Source organism: Podarcis erhardii (genome assembly GCF_964252035.2).
Source record: "Podarcis erhardii genome assembly, chromosome: 7".
Lineage (NCBI taxonomy): Eukaryota > Metazoa > Chordata > Lepidosauria > Squamata > Lacertidae > Podarcis > Podarcis erhardii.
In genome coordinates, this window is record NC_138511.1 from 78,877,540 (window position 1) to 78,891,192 (window position 13,653).

The window sequence follows — 13,653 nt, forward strand, 5'->3', positions numbered from 1 at the left end:
AACAAACAAACAAACAAACAAACATCTCAACCTTATTTAAACCTAACTTAATAACATTGTTAAGTGACTTCCTCATATCCCCCTGGTTAGAGTCCATCGTATATCATTTTAACGGTTTGCCAAAACCAATATTCTTATAAAATTAACTTCATCACTTAACATCATTCTTTCTTTACAATTCAACATTGAACATTTTAATTCATCACATTACATGTTTAAATCCTAGGCCTATCTGGTATTTGCAAGTTTTTCCAATTAATTTAACTTAACATATTTAACTAAATAGTCTTTGAATTTCCTCCATTCCTCCTGATACTCCTCCTCCTTCTGGTCGCAGACTCTTCCAGTCAGGTCAGCTAGCTCCAAAAAGTCCATCATCTTCATCTGCCAGTCTTCCACTGTTGGTACTTCTTGTGTTTTCCAATTCTTAGCCAGTAAAATTTGAGCAGCAGTTGTGGCATACGAAAATAATTTAACATCTTTCTTGGGCAGTTCCAAACCTGTTATTCCAAGAAGAAAGGCCTCTGGTTTCTTAATAAATGTGTATTTCAACATTTTTTTCAATTCATAAATCTTCTCCCAGAAGTCTTTCACCTTGGGGCAGGTCCACCACATATGATAGAAGGTACCCTCTTTTTCTTTACATTTCCAACATAGATTATCACTGTTATGGTAAATCTTTGCTAATTTTACTGGAGTCGAATACCATCTGTACATCATTTTCATTATATTTTCCTTTAGCACTGTACATGCAGTGAACTTGACCCCTTTCTTCCACAGTCTTTCCCAGTCTTCAAACATTATGTTATGTCCCACATCTCTTGCCCAATCTATCATCACTGATTTAACTTGTTCATCCTTTGTATGCCACTCCAACAATAAATTATACATTTTAGTTAAATTTTAAACTTTAGAATCCAACAACTCCATTTTCAACTTAGATTTTTCTGAAGCAAAATCATTTTTCTTATCTAATTTATACAATTCATTAATCTGGTGATAATGTAACCAATTTACAGTATCTTCTTTTTAACTTGGTCAAATGGTTTTAGTTTATAACCTTCTTTATCCTCCAATAATAAATCTGAATATCTCAACCATTTACTATCCATGTTTAACTTTTTCTGGGCCTTCGCCTCCACTGGTGAAAGCCATCTGGGTGTCTTCCTTTCTTAGAGATCTTTATATTTTGTCCATACATTATAGAGAGATTTCCTAGTTACATGATTTTTAAAAGCATTTTGGGCCTTTACTTTATCATACCATAAATATGCATGCAATCCAAACAAATTATAAAATCCCTCTAAATCTAGAACATCAGTGTCTTCTAATTGTATCCATTCTTTTTTTATTTTATTTTTTATTAAGTACAAATTAGAAAACATACATATTTACAACAAAAGAAAATACAAAAGAAAAAGAAAATACATATAACCAAGTAAAAAAATTAGAGAATACTTTGTCTCTTTTCATATTTACAGTTATTTATACCTCTATAAAATGCTATTCACAATAAAGGAGTGAAATGAAAGATAAGATATCAGAAAAAACAAAAAAGAACAAAGAAAAAATAAAGAAGAAAAAGAAAAAGATCATAGGTGGAAATTTTTAAAAGTAGATAAGTATTCACTATACATAGCCATTTCCCATCTATATTTATATTCAATTGTATAATTTCGTCTTGTCCTTATCTACCTTAAATAAAGTGTTTTTTTTTTAAAAAAAGACTTCCACCGTTTGCCTCACGCATTTTTAATAATCCGTTCGTCAGATCCTCTGTTCTTCATATTTTCCCTTTGGATTTGCTTGATGTCTTACTTTGTATTTTTTATATTATGCACAAGATTATTCTAAACACAACCAGATTTTTGTAGTCTAGCCCTGGTTTTGTAAATAATCATTTAAGAACTCCCATTGCTTCATAACCATAGTTTTGGATTTTCAAATCTGGCAGGGAGAATCTCCCTCTTTCTTTAGATTAGTAGGGCCTAATTAATATTTAATTCTAAGCCCCCCCCCACCAGATAAATCTAGATAGAGCTTTCTGCCATTCTTTATAACATTTCACATTGTCTATGATTGGGAGGGCTTGGAACAGAAATAACATCTTTGGCAACACATTCATCTTGACCACTGAAATCTGGCCCATTAATGACAGTTGTAGGTTTGACCATATCTCTAAATCTCTCTTAATTTCATTCCATAATTTCTCATAATTATCTTTATATAAATTCAAATTTTTCCCAGACAGATTCACACCCAAATACTTAACGTTTTTCACAAAATCCAAGCCCATCTTTTCTTATGTGGCCTTGACATTCATTTCAGTGATTCTTTTGGGTGAAAATGCATCTTCTGAATTTTCAGAGAAGCTATCAGGATGTGGGGTAAAGGGGAACATGTAGACTTAATGGTCCTGCAAGCTGCCCAAGTGTACTGGGTCCTAAAGTCAGCCCTCACTCATATCATCATTCCTCTCTTTTCAGTGAATGAAACGATACAGTTTCTTGATGTCAAAGGATGTGCGACACCAGATTTTTGCAATTTTGTAACAACAGCCCTAAAAGATGTGATGCAAATTCTTAACGGTTGGATCTATTTCAATGTCAGCAAAGCAACATGCATTGAGCCCCTTAATTATGAAGGTCAGACCTTAAAGGTTATAGAAGAAATCAATTCCCATCCTGAAACTTACAAGATCTCTGAAGGCTTGGAAGATCTCTGAAGATGCTGCAGAGTGAATGTGTTTCAAGGAGGCAGGCGCAAGAGGGCATGAAATTGTGGGTTGGGAGCTCTAGTTACAGAACCTTTGGTACAGATGTTACATTTCCCCTGTACATTTATTCTGAAATGTGATCAGAATAAAATGGATAAAGTAGATGAATGCTGTGTTTTGTGTTGGCTTTTTTCAAGTGAATAATATCTATGCAATGATGGTGCAATGAATGTTAGTTCTTGAAGGCCAAGAAAGAGAAGAAAACTGAAAATCATGATCTGGCCATTGGGTTGCCATATTTTTAGAAGGAAAAATCTGGACAGTTGTTGAGCCGCTAAGTTATTAAGCTTTTGTTGGTTTAGAAAATGAAAACAAAACCTGAATGGCCTGGTTTCCCCCCAAAAGGGGTATGTCTAGATTTCCCAGACATATGGCAGCCCTAAGTTACATCTGATGTCAAAATGCCCCCATCCTCCTGGTGGAAAAAGTATAATAATGAAATAGATAATTGCCAATACCATTTCATGGTAAAAGGCATAAATTTATAAAGATAAAAGGAATAGATTTATGAATCAATCCTCACCATTTGAAAGAGACCTTATCGAGAGCAAGGAAAAAGTAATTTCCAAAATGTATAAATTGTCATTAGAATAGCAAAGAAAAGACGTACTAGTAAAATCAGTAATGGGATATAGGTCATAGGATAGAAATGGCAGCATGGGAGAAATGGTGGAATACGGATTTGAAATTTACAGCATGTTATACATTAAAAGAGCATTATATGAGAATGATATACAGCTGGTGTTTGACTCCTAGTAAACTGGCCAGGAAGGATAAATCTGCATCAGAAACATGCTGGAAATGTAAAGGAAAAGAGGGTAACAGCGCTGGGCGATATCTGGTCTTCAACATCATGATAGATCACCAGCTAAATATTACAATATCTTGATATATATCGAGGCCTTGCTGGACCTCCCTGCTGTAGCAGAGGGTCCTGCCATACCTCCCCTAAAGCAGCTGAGGGCCTTGACAAGGCTCCCTGTGGCGGTGGAAGGCCTTAAAATGTAAGGAAGTAGTCACTTAAAAACAAAATAAAATAAACTTCCATATACAGTGGTACCTCGGGTTACAAACACCACGGGTTACAAACACTTGGGGTTACAGACTCACCAAACCCAGAATTAGTACCTCGGGTTAAGAACTCTACCTCAGGAAGAGAACAGAAATTGTTCAGTGGCGGCGCAACAGCAGCAGGAGGCCCCATTAGCTAAAGTGATTAAGAACGGTTTCAAGTTAAGAACAGACCTTCGGAACAAATTAAGGTTATAACCAGAGGTACCACTGTAATATAGTTAACACATTTTCAACTAATTTCAGATTAGTTTAAGGGATTTTCTAGTCAAGTTGCATCTGCTTCCCCACTCAGAGGTCAAAGTGGAATCTGTGCATGCATAAGCCCCACTGAGTTCAACTAAACTTACTTCTACTTTTCTGGGAGGAAGACTCCTTGAATTCAGTAGGGCTTGCTTGTTTTTTATTATTTAATTTATTTAACATAATTATTACAAAATATAAGAAAAATATCGCAGATATATACATATATATTTCAGATAAGCATACATACCGTATTTTTCGCCCTATAGGACGCACTTTTTCCCCTCCAAAAATGAAGGGGAAATGTGTGTGCGTCCTATGGGGCGAATGCAGGCTTTCACTGAAGCCTGGAGAGCGAGAGGCGTCGGTGCTCACCGACACCTCTCGCTCTCCAGGCTCCAGGAAGCTATACGCAAGCCTTGAGTGCCCGGGGGAACTCCCCCTGGGTGCGCCCGGCTTGCAGGCGGCAGCCGGCAGCGCGGAGCACGGGGCGCCCTTTGGAGGACGCCCTGTGCTTCACGCAGGTGTCCGCAGCCTGCAGCCCGGCGGGCGGGGCGCCCTGAAGCAGAGCGCCCCGCGCGCCGGACAGACATCCGCAGCGTGGTGAACCCTGCAGGAGTTCCCCGCAGGGCTCCCCACGCTGCGGATAGCAGCCTGCCGCCCGGCGGGTGGGGCGCCCTGAAGCAGAGCGCCCCGCGCACTGGGCAGACATCCGCAGCATGGGGAGCCCTGCAGGAGTTCCCCGCAGGGCTCCCCACCCTGCGGATAGCAGCCTGCCGCCCGGCGCGCCCTGAAGCAGAGCGCCCTGCGCACGGGACAGACATCGGCCAGCCCCACAAGCTCGGGGGACAGCGGGGAGGCGCAGTGCCGCCATCCCACTGTTCCCTGACCTGGTTTTGGGGGGGAAATAAAGGATTTCCCCCCCTTTATTTCCCCCCCCAAAAGTAGGTGCGTCCTATGGGACGGAGCGTCCTATGGGATGAAAAATACGGTATATAAAAAAGAGCAAAAAAGAAGAAAATAAAAAAGAAGAAAAAATAAAGTTGGAAGAATATGAAAATAATAATAAAATTTCATTGATTGACTTCTATCACGTACACTGCACTTCCTATATACATTTTAAGCAAGATTATGTCTGTTATTCCGTATTTTCCCCATACTATCTCACACAAATATTCAAATCAAAAAGCTCCTAGCATCGGAAAGTTTCTCCTCTGATGTTTAGTCAGAATCCTAAGAATCCTAGGGAGTGCCTAGGGATGTGCATCTCAGGGGCTCCCCCTGCTTGTGTTAACCCTTTCCGGTTCTCATGCCAGATAGTCTGATAGGACCAATGCCTAAGCCAATACCGCTCTTACCTGTAACCAATAAAGTTGTGGCCATTTTTTGCCCATTAACCTAACCTGTGTCTTTATTTACTTCCAACTGGTGGGAGGCGGGAATCACCACGCAACTGTTGCATGTGACAATGTCCACAGATGTGCTGTAGAGGGAAGTGAGGGGTGGATGGGGCTCATCAACCTGGGTAGGTAGTCCATCTAGAAGAAGGAAAACTCTGATCCTAAAGCTCTGCTGCCTTGTGGGACATCTTTGGGAAAAGATAAGGCTAAGGAGTAAACCCTACACAAATCTGGACTGGAGTCCTTAAGTTTGTCAGATGATGTCTTGTACACCTCCTTCCAGCAACATTGGCAGCTGCTCTGCTTTCTTTTGGACTATGTCAGTGAGGCCAAGAGAGGTATCTTATCCTATGGGAGGCCCAGGACCTCCATACACACTGCTGAGGCTTGCACCCCAGAGGTGTCACTTTTGCGGCTGCTAATGCAATGGTTTGACTTCACCCCTGTAGGTGCACTCCACTGTCTCGCAAGACGGAAGGATGCATGCTGTAAGGGGTGGGAAATAAACAACTGTGATCCCTGCTGTGTCATGGGCATGTTGACACACTCCATTGCTGCTTTTCCAAAACATCTTATGCTTTCCCTTTTGCATTGGTAGCCTAGATATTTTTCTACTACTCTTATCATGATGCTAAGGTTTCCATTAGTCTTATCTAAAACAGCAAAAATGTGATCAAAGACCCACACAGCTTCTACAGAAGAGACACAGATATGGCATAGTTTCATCCACTTTAATCCATCATGGCTGCTCTATTGCGTGTATGAAACATACTCTAACTGCTGTGTGTGATGGATATATATATAGAAAGCCTAGGAGGGTACTGATTAACAATGAACACATGAGAGATGGTCTGAGTTGATAGGCTTAAAGGAGCGACAGAATTCATATTTCTGTTTTTTCCTTTAAATGTATTTTGTAAATCACCCACCAAGGTCTCAGTAATACATGCCACATCAGCACCCTTGTCAATGTATCAAATCCTGACTGAATGAGGTCTTAATCTGGTATATAGCAATATCCCACACAGATTGATGGGCATAGATTGATGGGCAATCAGTTACAAGCTGTAACATTATTACTCTGTTACAGAGAGAAATATTTCCTTCACCTTTTGTAGTTTGCAACATTTTTCCTAATCATGAAAAGTAATCAGATGACCAAAGGTATAGGGAACTCCTCCCAGCAACCTGGTGAAATTGGGTAGCAATAAAACAGGCAGGCTGGAACAGTGTTCCAGAACAAGCATTTCATCAAACGACAGCAGTGAGCTTACAGTACCAGTAAAAGAGGCTGATGACCATCATCACTATATTCCAGACACTGGTCTCCACCCCATCTAGTTATGCCAGCTGATAATTGTCTCCCAACATCAGTTTACTCTTCACAAGGGCCTCAGGAAACCATAGAAAGATTGGACCCCCATGCCAAGTGCTAATAAAGACAGTGGTATTTGAGTGAGGCCATAAACTGATCCTGGATGAGGGAACTATCAGATAGGACAAATTTTTCGCAGTAGACATGCCATGTGAAAAGTAATGATTTTGCCCCAGAAAACACATTATTGGCTTCTCTATGGGAATGCTCCAACTTTTTCTACAGAAGGTACTTTGGAATATATTCAGAATGTGCTGCTGGTGGTGATTCCAGTTAAGGTGGACATGGGTGATATTGACAGATCTCATTGAAAGGCCATTGGCTGCAAGTCTAGTTCTCCATAGACCCCCCAGAGACAACCTGAATTAATCCCATGGAGCACCAGTGGTTTGTAGATGACAGTTTGGGAACTGTTGCATTCTTTTCTTAAATAAATAAATAAAGAAATCGGGTAGCCAAACATCTCATTACCTTTGTCCCAGCAATTTGTTGACATTGGCTAAGAGTAGAGCACATGGATTGGTACAGTGTTCCAGGAAAGAATTCCATCAAATTTCTTCAATAAGTTTGGAACAAGGTGACAACCATCATCTTGATGTTCTGGACACCTGTTCACACCCTGTTCTAGTTTTTCCAGCTGAGAGGTTCCCTCTAATAGCAGCTGTCTTTTAGCCATATCCCTGGGAAAACAGAAAGTCTGTGCTCTTTCTGATTATGCTGGACCCCCACCAAGTTCCAATAAAACCGAGGCACTTGTTCTTGATTAGTAGGGCCTTAATTGATTCAGCATTTTGGAACTGACTCCACTGTCAAGGACAGGTCCCCAGGTCCCACAAGGGTGTTGCAGCTGTGTCTAATACCCCAAGCCTGCCAGCTCCATTCCACCCCCACACTACTCCTTATGTCAATCAGACTGGGTCAGGAGATTGTAAGAGTTTGGAGAAAATGGGGATCTCTGCTCTCTGAACCTCACAGTTGCAAACTTGCTCAATAGCAAGCAAGAAGTTAGGAACTGGATTTAATAACAAGGCTGTTCCCAAATAAATGCACACCAATTTGAAAGGAAGTGTTATTATTCAGAAAGAAAATGTTGCAGTATAAAATGGGACCGTATGGCCCATAAAACTCGTTGCAATTTCCAACCGGAAATGTACAAAGAAGACTTATGCATCTTTCATGGACGATTTAGTTGCGATCCCTGCATTGCAGAGAGTTGGACCAGAGGACCCTCAGGGTCCCTTACAACCAGGCAGTTCCACAGAACATGGAGACCTTATCAGTTAAAATCTGAAGCAAGGAAGTCACGGTGGGAAAGATTGACCCCAAACCACCAGTATAGGTTTGCTTTGTAATAGTAAGCATATTAACTTGGGGTGAGTTTCCTCAAGCAATCAGGTTTCAAAATTAGAATCTCCTGGTACTTTCACATATACACTTTCCCACAGATGAAACCGCTTCCAAGCTTTCAGGCCTCATCCCTGGCCTTAAAGACAGAAAGCCTAGATTAAACAGCTGCCTCAGAATAATTGTCAGCTTTTAGCCAGGGCCCTAAGTGGGTGAACAATTTTCTTGACACTCTGTACATGTTCGCTGCAGCTCACAGATGCCAGCAGCCAAAGAGCATTAATTTTGGTGGCTCCTTGAGTTCTGAAATAAGATGAAATATGGAACAGCACAACTCACCCTTAACCTAATCACAGAAGAGCCAAAGTTCAACCCATATTCATTAACTTCTGAAAAGCCTCCATACTGGGATTTCATAGAGATGTCAAAAAGCTATAAGGCCATCTCATGGCTCAAATATATATGCTCAAGAATTTGTAAAGGAAGCCTTGTGTACATGAAATACATGAAAACTTTCCCCATCACTCACCTGGGACAGGACGCTCTGTGGGGCCTCTGAGGAGTCTGCCTGCCTCCTCCCACTCAGCTGCCCTACAGCTGTGGAGGAGGCGGTAGATGGACTGTTTGGGGCAGCACGGAGTCTGTGGGTGCTCAAGCCACCATGCCACTACTTTCACCTCAGCTTTTTCAAGCAATTTTCAGCACACACACACACACACACACACACACACACACACTCCTGAAGAGTGGGCCAAGAGATAACAAAGCTTTTGCCACTTTGAGGGGGCCTTGGGAGGGAAGACTAAACTTACAGAGAAGAGAAACATAGTTATTAAGAAACGGAGAGAAAAAGGGGGGAAATGCAGTTTAAGCCAAAGGAGAGAAAGAAGTTTATTCACCTTGCTCCCTATCAGCACCATTCACAGTGGATTAATGGTTCTGCAGATTTTGGCCTGCATTAAAACCAAAGTCTGTAGTAGTAGGGAAACACCCCGAATTTTTTTTAACACACACACACCCTGAGCAAACACAGAGATAGATATAGACTGAAAAAACACACTATGATCTTCCATGTGGGACTCCTGTAGTGATCACTGTGTGGGATGGTTTTTTCAATATTCTTCCAAATTTGCTCCTGCTTGGGACACAAAAATAGAGTGGCCACAATAATTCCTATTTGCAGAGTTCTGGTCTATGTTGAAAAGACTGGCAGTCCAACATCCATAGCAAAGCTCTTATCGCTTAAGAATGGAGAATATTTATTAAAATAAATGAATTCTGGAATACTAAATAATTGACCATCCAAAGTAGCTTGGCTGAAAGGGTAAAGTCCAAGAGATACCAAATTGCCTGGATGAGAAGCTTGTGTGATGTACAAATTGACCCCATACCCTCCAACATTTTAGGAGGGCAATTCGGGGCCCACAACCACCACCCCGTTCTTTGCTTGTGCCCCTCCCCCCTAGTGCTTTTACCCCCTAAAAAATGTGTAGGGGTACTCTCATTTTCCTACTTATACTGAAATACTATACCTCAATGAGGCAAAACTTAGATTCACAACATGTTTAGGAGTATGTGTGCTCCTGCGTCCCTCCAGAAAAAAGCACTGCACCTACCTCTGAGCATTCTTCCTCCTTTTCGGGAGTGTTGGGAGATGTGGTGGAGTCTGGTGCAGCCTTCCCCATGCAGCGGAGGCCCGCACAGCCTTCCAGCAGGCTGCACCAAACCACCCACTTTTCCGGAGGCAACAGAGGGCAGGCTGGACTTCCGGCAGGCCACATCAAACTGCCAACTTCTCTGGAGATGCCTGGTGCAGCCCATCAGAAGGCCTGCCAGCCTACGCTGCACCTCTTGATGCAGCGCAGACTGTTTCCTTTTGCAGCACAGTTGTCTTCACCTCCTCCTCTGGTGTTGGAGATGAACCATCACAAGAGGAGGTCAAGGGAAGTTTTCCTTCCATTTTTTGGTCCTGTTTGTGGACTCACACCACAGCAGAACCCTAAAACACCTGGCGTGACCAGTGCGAGGGATCAAAATTGGGGCATTCGTGATTGGGAACAGAAGCCGGGGTAGCTTCTGCCAATCCGTGATGTCCCAAATAAATCAGGATACTTGAGGGGTCTCTGACCCCTGTGAATATGATTGTGAAAATGCTTTCCCGTATCCACTGTGAAGAACACTGGGGATAACGTGGATTCTCATTTGCCAAAATTTCATGGTGTTCCTGGAAAAGATTGCATGCAATTTCAAAATTGCTTTGTGTTCCAAGATCCCATCACAGGCTCTTTGGGAAAACATGCAGCCTCCATTTGTGCCAGTTTCTGCATCTCATTAAACCAGTTGTTCGCAAGTGCTACTTGAGGCTCCCATCCCTGACAATAAATTCCTCTGTAAGCTCATAGCTGTATCCATTGCCTTTTTGGGACCAGGTCTTCTTGAAGTCCTTCTCAGCTCTTGATTATCCCAACACCATGAGAATTCTTCTGTGCACAGGCCTCCTATTGAGCTTGTTTTCAGTAGGTGAGTAGAAACCAGAGATTTTGTGTTCCATTAACTTCCTCTAGAATAGGGAGGAGGTCAGTGGAGCTAGAGAAAGGAGGTCAAGAACATCATGTGCTCCTGGATGGGGTATTGAATAGATGGATATTGTGATGAAGAGCAGGAGAATCTGGGAATCTTGGTGCGATGAGAAAGTGAATCATACAAGTTACCAAAGTCCCCTAACACTATCATAGTTATCTTTACACCAAAGGAGTGCAATCTAGGAATGTTGACGCCAAGCAGGCTCCCCCTGCTGCAAAGATCTCCTTCCTGTCAAGGAAAAGTCCCTAAATGGAGTGTTTTGATGTCATGGAGGGGTTGAACTGCCCCAGCATCCATTGGACCCTATTTTTGGCTGCTGTGGCCCCCTACCTCCACCTGCTGCACTTGCCAGCACACTATGCTAGGGTTTTGATTGCTCCATTAGGGAGCAAATTGGGCATGCAGGCAAGGGGGTGGGGTGGAATAAAACTTCTCATCACATATTATTTTGCTTTTAATGAGCTATTGCTCCAGAACTGCAGTGGCATGTTATCCCCCCCCCCCCCAAAAAAAATTTTTAGTTGATTTTCACAAAATTATGAACAAACAAACAAATAAACAGACAACCAAACATAAATCATAACCTTGTTAACATTGATAAGTGAGTTCCTTGCTTCCCCTTGGTTGAATTTCAATGTATATCCATTTAATGGTTTTCCAGAGTTCTTATAAACTTAACTTAATCTTTTAACATCCTTATAGCTTTTCAATTCAAAATTAAACATATTAATTCAACACCTAACTTATATAAAATCCTCAGCCAATCTAATACCTGCAAGCTATTTCCAATTAGTTTAACTTAACAAATTTGACTAAATAATCATTAAATTTTGTCCATTCTTCCTGATACTCCTCCTCCTTCTGGTCACAGACTCTTCTGGTTAGGTTGGCTAGCTCCGAAAAATCCATCATCTTCATCTGGCATTCTTCCACTGTTGGTAATTCTTGTGTTTCCCACTTTTTAGCTAGTAAAATTCGTGCAGCAGTTGTGGCATACAAAAATAATTTAACATCTTTCTTGGGCAATTCCTGACCAATTATTCCAAGAAGAAAGGCCTCTGATTTCTTTATAAATGTATATTTCAACATTTTTTTCAATTCAATATAAATCTTTTCCCAGAAGTCTTTCACCTTGGGGCAGGTCCACCACATGTGGTAAAAGGTTCCTTCCTTTTCTTTACATTTCTGACATAGATTGTCACAGTTATGATATGTCTTTGCTTATTTAACAGGAGTCAAATACCATCTGTACATCATTTTCATTATATTTTCCTTTAACATGCAGTGAACCTAACCCCTTTCTTCCACAGTCTTTCCCAATCCTCAAACATTGTTATGTCCTACATCTCTTGCCCAATCTATCATCACAGATTTAACTTGTTCATCTTTTGTATGCCACTCCAACAATAACTTATGCATTTTAGACAATTTTTTAACTTTAGTGTCCAATAACTCTGTCTCCAGCTTAGATTTTTCAGAAGCAAAACCATTTTTCTTATCCAATTTGTACAGTTCATTAATCTGGTAAGAGTAGAGATCTAAGCAAACAGCAGTTAGCTTAATTCCAGCTGCGTCATTATATGCCGAGCCAGGGAAAATGGCGGAGGAGGATTCTTATACAAACTTGTTGAAGGAAATCCTGGCTCAGATTCAAGCCTTGAAGTCAATTCAGCAAGATGTGGCAGAACTTTAAAAAAATACTTTCAACAGAAGATAGAGGAAACGTCTCATTATGAAGATTGCTTGACTGTCCACAAAACACTTATTCAAGGAAGTCATAATATTTTGAGTAAACAAATTACTTATTTAGAGTCACAACTGCAGGAAATCTAGAACCCAAGCTAATGGATTCAGGTTACAAGAAAGAAGATTCCAACTAAACATTAGGGAGAACTTTCTGACAGCAACAGCAGTTTGACTGTGGAATGGTCTCCCTCTGGAAGTTATGGACTCTCCTTCTTGGAGGATTTTAAGCAGAGGCTGGATGGCCATCCATCATGGATGCTTAGTTGAGATTCCTGCATCATAGGGGGTTGGAGCAGATGTCCTGTGGGGTCCCTTCCACGTTTAAAATCCTATGATATTATGTGTGGTCTTTCTCTATGCAATTAAAAGAGGAGAACTTTGGAAAGAACTTAGAAAGTTATATATTAAGGGTTTATTTTGCTGTCTATTTTGTGATTTTAAGTTGCTACTGGGGTTCTCCCTTGGCATCCAACAATTGTCTTTTTATACCTTTTTTTCCTTGAGTCACCAAAATGGAGATGCCTTGTGGCATATGATCATGACACTGAGCTTTTGTGATCTTCCTTTCTCTCTGTAGGGGCGTCACTACAATGTATGACATGTCGATATCTGAACGACAACACTTGTCTCCTGCGACAGGCACGTAATTGTTCAGGAAACACTTGCCGTGAAGTTGCTCTACAAAGTGATATATGTGAGTAAGTTTTCTTCCCCCCTGCCTCCAAAGAACCCTTCTCAACGGAGGCCTTCCACACACTCAGAAATTACCATGCTCTGTGCGATCAAAGAATTACAGTAAAATCCATACACATGTGACTCAGTCCAAAAGTCTTCTGTAAAATATACAGAAGAGTCTGCCTGCGTTCAACATCTTCTCCTCACAGAAGGAATAATGTGGACTATAACTTTATTAATGGGGATGAAGGATTCTGCAGAAAGATTTCTGAGTTCTATGATGATATTACAAGGGGAGCACCTGACATATTTAGTGATTCATCTCTTAACCAGGATTTCTCCTCTCCAAATGTTCTCTCTACAAAATCTGGGGCAAAAATGATTGACTTGATATTCCTCTCTAATTCTTCTTACAGTTGCTGAAGACATCCTCCGACCTA

General features: G+C 41.2%; 1 protein-coding gene and 2 long non-coding RNA genes across 3 annotated transcripts in view; all 3 read left to right on the top strand.

Moving 5' to 3' along the window:
- Positions 1-2,730, top strand: part of LOC309346065 (phospholipase A2 inhibitor CNF-like) — a 56,095-nt gene extending 53,365 nt beyond the window's left edge. Inside the window, exon 6 of the mRNA XM_081869740.1 lies at positions 2,709-2,730. The gene's annotated coding sequence lies outside the window, so the exon portion shown is untranslated. The remainder of the gene's footprint in view (positions 1-2,708) is intronic.
- Positions 1-13,653, top strand: part of LOC309346252 — a 195,887-nt gene that overhangs the window by 114,815 nt on the left and 67,419 nt on the right. The window lies entirely within an intron of this gene.
- LOC309346636 lies at positions 10,559-13,193 on the top strand. The gene is made up of 2 exons (XR_014158713.1): positions 10,559-10,729; positions 13,116-13,193. It is a non-coding gene; the product is annotated as an uncharacterized lncRNA (long non-coding RNA).